At 42.3% G+C, this 5948-nt stretch overlaps 1 pseudogene; it reads right to left on the reverse strand.

Moving 5' to 3' along the window:
- Positions 1 to 718: 718 nt before the first annotated feature.
- LOC136154175 (large ribosomal subunit protein P1-like) lies at positions 719 to 1069 on the reverse strand (annotated as a pseudogene).
- Positions 1070 to 5948: the final 4879 nt, after the last annotated feature.

The following is a 5948-nucleotide window of genomic DNA, read 5'->3' on the forward strand; positions in this document are numbered from 1 at the left end:
TACTTCAAAGCCAGCAAAGGAATCTCTCTAGTGTATGTCTGCAAGAAGCACTCATATCTACCTTGTAATTTAATTATAGGAGTGACATCCCATCAACTTTGGCATATTCCATTGGTGAAAAACAAGTTGCAGGCCCTACTCACTCAAAGGGATAGGATTATACAGAGATGTGAATTCCAGAGGGTGAAGATCATGAGAGCCATCTTAGAATTCTTCCCAAGGTTCCCTGGGAAACACTCTGAGTTTGAGATTTGTGGATAGGTGGATTACTGGGGACTGCTTTTGGGAACAACAACTGTAAAGGAGTGAGGAGTAATGATCTATATGGGAAAAGAATCTAAAATAGAGTGGATGTGTATATATGTGTAACTGACTGACTTTACTGTACTACTGAAATTCACATAACATTATAAATCAACTATACGCCAATAAAATTTTTTTTAATTTTTATATATAAAACAAGATTGGATAGAGAGGAAAAAGTTGCAATTCGAGGTTGCAATCTCACAGAGTGAGATAGTCTTTCAGAAGTGTTCTGAAATGAAGCAAAGGAACTAGGCCTTTGTGACCTTCACTGAGCAACCACTGCATGTGGGCTGCCCCTGAGAAGGGGGCATAACCTTAGGCAAGGCAGGTTCAACACAGGACAATTTCTTTCTTTCTTTCTTTTTTAGCAGCAAAGAGCTCAGGTTTTTATTGAATGTGTTACTAAAGAAGTTTAGTCAAAAAGACCAAAGCTCATGTTATCATCAGACTCTTAAAATCCTTCTTTCTTTGCTTCTACTTTCTTGTCCTCAGCTGAGGCAGCAGTGTGGGTTGGGCAGGACCACCTATGGGTGCAGCACCAGCTGCGGGCATCAAGTCCACCAGCTCCCATGTTGCAGATGAGGCTCCCAATGTTGACATTGGCCAAAGCCTTTGCAAACAAGTATGGCCAGAAATGCTCAACATTTACATTGGTTGCTTTAATGAGGGCATCGATCTTATCCACAGTGACCTTGACTCTCACTTCATCGCCGTGCAGGATGAGGACTGAATAGATGCAGGTGAGCTCCAAGGTGGAGGCCATAGTGCAGGCAAATGCTAGATGGGGGCTGCTTGGAGTGGTGCTAGTCACCCAGATGAAGTGAGGGTCTCACCACGAAATGGCCTTAGCTGCCTCAGAAGGACCAAGCACCTAAGCAGCAGCAGAGGAAAGGGCAACACAGGACAATTTCTGAGGAAGTACTCAGTCGTGAGTGGTCAACAACCAATATTTTCCAGCAGCTAGGAATAAGTGTCTCATTTATTTTTTTTTTCCCATTTATTTTTATTAGTTGGAGGCTAATTACTTTACAATATTGTAGTGGTTTTTGCCATACATTGACATGAATCAGCCATGGATTTACATGTGTTCCCCATCCTGATCCCCCCTCCCACCTCCCTCTCCATCCCATCCCCAGGTGTCTCATTTCTAAAGGAGGGGATGAAGTGTCTCATTTCTAAAGGAGGGGATGAGGGGGTGAGGGATGGGGCTGGTGGTATTTCTAAGTGACATGTCACATGGCCACTACACTTGTTTAACCATAAAATCTCCTAATCGGTACATATATTTCCCAAGTATTTTGAATAAGATTTAATTGAATTTGTAACAACAGAAGCATTCTAAGGTTTCAGAATTCTATTGGTAGGTGGGTCAACAAGGGAGGGGCAACTCAGAAAAAAGTGGTGGTTTTGATATATGATGTCAAGGGTGGGTGAAGGAGATAGAGTTTGGTGGATGAGAGCTCTTTCATACCTTTTATTTTTTAAATCTCAGTCCAGTTCAGTCACTCAGTCATGTCCAACTCTTTGCAACCCCATGGACTGCAGCATGGCAGTCCAACTCCCGGAGTTTGCTCAAACTCATGTCCATCGAGTCGGTGATGCCATCCAACCATCTCATCCTCTGTCGCCCCCTTCTCCTCCTGCCTTCAATTGTTCCCAGCATCAGGGTCTTTTCCAATAAGTTAGCTCTTCGCATCAGGTGGCCAAAGTATTGGAGCTTCAGCTTTAGCATCAGTCCTTCCAGTGAATATGCAGGACTGATTTCCTTTAGGATTGACTGATTTGATCTCCTTGCAGTCCAAGGGACTCTCAAGAGTCTTCCTCAACATCACAGTTCAAAAGCATCAATTCTTTGGTGCTCAGGTTTCTTTATGGTCCAACTCTCACATCCATTTGTAAACCTGGGGTGTATTTATTTATTTTTGGCTGTGAGCAGAGTTTCCCTAGTTGGGGCAAGCAGGAGCTACTCTTCTGTGCAGTGCACGGACTTATTTTGAGGGCTACTCTTTCTTGTGGAGCACGGGTTCTAGGGCACATGGGCTTCAGTGGTTGTGACTAGAAGGCTCACTAGGTGTGGTGCACTGGCTTAATTGCCTCTCAACATGTGGAATCTTCCCAGACTGGGGATGGAACCCATGTCCCCTGCATTGGCAGGCAGTTTCTTTACTACTGGACCACCAGGGAAGTCCTCATATCTTTTAATAGCATGCAAAATATCATGCAGGTCCAGGCTAAGATATTAAATTTCCAAATCCAAAGATACATTTCAGTAAAATAGAATAGAATATTTTAGAAGCTCTCAGAAGCAGGATGAACTTTAATAGGGGGGAAAAATCTAAAGTCCTGTCTAAGTTTAGAAATTACTTGTATATATGAAGAAAAGTGTTGCTATGTGTAAAAAAGTAGTTCATGTGAAAAAATATTTAAGTTTAATTTAGATTTTATCTCTATGACATGACAGTTTTACCTCTATGACATGACTGAGAAAAATGATAATGTAACCTTTAAGCTGAGTTAAGTCTATGCTACTGTAAATGACAGTTCTAGTGTATCCTGTGTTAACCAGATCTCATCTGTGGTTCAAAGTATTTTATAGCACACATATAGAAAAATGCACGAATCACAAATATACAGCTCAATGAATTTTCACAAAGTGGACATACCCACTGGAGTGACCAAATGTTCCAATTTCCCTAAAAGTGTCCTGGTTTCAGCACTGAAATATTTGTATCTTGAGAAATCCCTCTGTTCTGAACAAACTGGGTGGTCTGTTACCCTAATTCACTCAGATTAAAAAACAGAACATTATCAGCACCCTAGAAGCCCTCATATGGATTGTCAGTCACTACCCACCCCTCTTCCCCAAAGGAAATAACTATCCTGACTTCTAACACCATAGATTATTTTGAGGTCCTCTATTTTAATATGAGCACAGCAAACTAAAGAGCAGAGGTTAAAACCTCACAGGTCATGGACTGAATCCAGCTGGTAGATGTTCTGTTTGAGTTATGCAATACTGGCCTGTGGAGTCTTTTCTTTTTCTCCATGTACTTTATTTGAGGGACAGTGCTAAGAGTTTTAATACAGGTATAGATTCATGTAACCCTTATCACACTCAGAATACAGTATGTTCGATTGTCACAAAAATCTTCCTCATGCATCTCCTTTGTAATCACATATTCCACTGGCTCCTAGTCCTTGGCAACCAATGATCTGATATCCATCTCTCTAGTTTTGCCTTTTCCCGACTGTCATACATTTGGAATCTTACACACCAGGTAACTGGTGAGTGTGCCTTATTTCATTCAGCATAATACCCTTGAGGTTCATGCAAGTTGTTACTTGTATCAATAGTTCATTCCTTTGTATTGCTGGGCAGTATTTCATTGTATGAACATACTTCTTTTTTTGCTTATCCATCCAAGGACTTCTGAGTTGTTTTCAATTCTGAGCAATTATGACTAGAGCTACTATAAACATGTGTGTACACGTCCCACGTCCAACTTCTATGGTGTGTGTGTGAACGGGAATCTTCTTCTCTAGGGTAAATACCAGGGAGTGGGATTGCTGGGTCATATCTAAGTATAGGTTTAATTTTATAAGAAACTGCCAAGCTGTTTTCTAGAGTGGCTGTACCATTTTGCATTTCTACCATCAATGTAGGAGAGTTCCAGTGGCCCTCCATCCTTGTCAACATTTGGTATTATTATTTTTATTTTAGCCACCTTAATAGATACAAACTTGCATCTCATTGCGGTTTTAATTTGCATTTCCCTAATAGCAAATGATATTAAACATTTTCTTATGTGCTAATTTGTTATCTGTATATTGTATTTAGGGAAGTGTCCATGAACACAGGAGCCTGGTGGGCTACAGTTCATGGTGTTGCAAAGAGTTGGACAGACTGAGCAATTGAGCATACACACACTAAATCCTTTGACCACTAAAAAAATTGTTTCCTTAACATTGAGTTTTGAGAGTTCTTTATATATCATGAATTCAAGGTAACAGTGTTCGCAACAAATAGCTTCTCATAGCTCTTTAGGATAAAAATCACATCTTTATCATGTTTGTTAAGTCCACGGGATCTGGCCTTCCCTCATCAGTATAATTTTAGACTTCTCTTCCTTCAACTCTATTTTCCAGCAACGTTGGACTTTTTATGTTGTCTCCTACTCTTTCCCATTTTAGGATCTTTGCATATCTGATGCTCCTTCAAATTTGTAGTGGAAAAAGCTTCCTTATCTTTTTTGAGCTTCCGTGTTCTCATCTGTAAAACAGAGATAATAACAGTACCTACTTCAGAAAGCTATTGTGAGGAGTAAATGGGTCAGGTATGTTCAATCCTTAATACAGTGTCTGGCATACAGCAAGCGCTGAATAATTGGGAACTGTTATTAAATTCACTCTGTCAGATTATATGCTTGTTTTAGTTTCTTTGCTGATACCCTTGGTTGCTACTCTATCTTATGCAAAAGGAATTGCTTCTGACTACTACAGCAACCCAGGTGGAGTGAAATGAGTGCTAAGGTATGCAGATCTGATGACCAGGAAGTCAGCAGGCCCATCTGGGTCTCAAATTCAGACTCAGGTGGAAATAACTCCATGGCGATTTCCCAAATGCACTGACAGGATTGAAAGAAACGAATGCTTATAACTTTGAACTTGTGTCTCAGTACCAGTGCACTATGAATTAATATTTCTTACATCTTACTCGGAGCTTGAGTACCGCGTGGAAAGTTTTTGTTTCTTTCTTTTTTTTTTTTTTTAGTTTTTATGTTTCTGACTCAAATTATTTCATTCCAACCAACTCTGTAAGTAATATTGGACCCGAGTGCCTGGTCCTGAGCAGTGGTATCGGTACTATACTATAGTTAGGTGTATGAACTCTACACCGTTAACTGTCTAGGTTTGAATCTACCATTTACAAGACCTGAAACCCTAAGCAACCTCTTTGTGCATCAGTTCATTCATCTGTAAAATGAGGATTGCTTGTTTGTGAGCAATGTGAGTTCATATGTGAAAAATGTTCTATGTATTTGCCATTAGCTTTGCGTTGTAATCAAATCATTGTACTTATTACAAAAAAAAAAAGGTAAGCAGATGAGAAAGGGAGAAGCAGGGCCTTTTCCAACTTCTGAAAGGTCTCAATTCTTAAAGGAACTTAGGAGTCTAACGGAGAATTCCTTTTGGGGGAGCCAGGAAAACAAATTTTCCACAAGGAGGTGCCATTTGCATTTATCCTGAATTGGGTTGCCGGGAATTCCATGGGGTGTGGGGTGACGTTTTCCCCCAGGCTGCCGTGGGTTTGCGGGGCTCTGCAGCTGCTCTGGGTGCGGCCGCAGAAATCCGGGCCGCGGCCGCCCCTCGGCGCCAACCTGCTCCGGATCCCTTCACCGGTTGGCCCGGCAGCACCGCCTCCCGCCTCTGGTCACGAAAGTTCCCATCCGCTCGCTGCGTGCTGGACGTGACTGGCGGCAGCTGCACGTCCCACCAGCGCCCTCGCTGACTGACAGCGCCTCGGTGCAATGGCAGCCAGCGGGCGCCTTCGGGCCGCCTTCTAGAGCGGCCACTGGGCGCCGAGAGCCAGGCGCAGCGGCCGGAAAGGGGCGGGGCAGGAGGCGTGGCGACCGGGCCCGCGA

Source organism: Muntiacus reevesi, chromosome X (assembly GCF_963930625.1).
Source record: "Muntiacus reevesi chromosome X, mMunRee1.1, whole genome shotgun sequence".
NCBI classification, from domain to species: domain Eukaryota; kingdom Metazoa; phylum Chordata; class Mammalia; order Artiodactyla; family Cervidae; genus Muntiacus; species Muntiacus reevesi.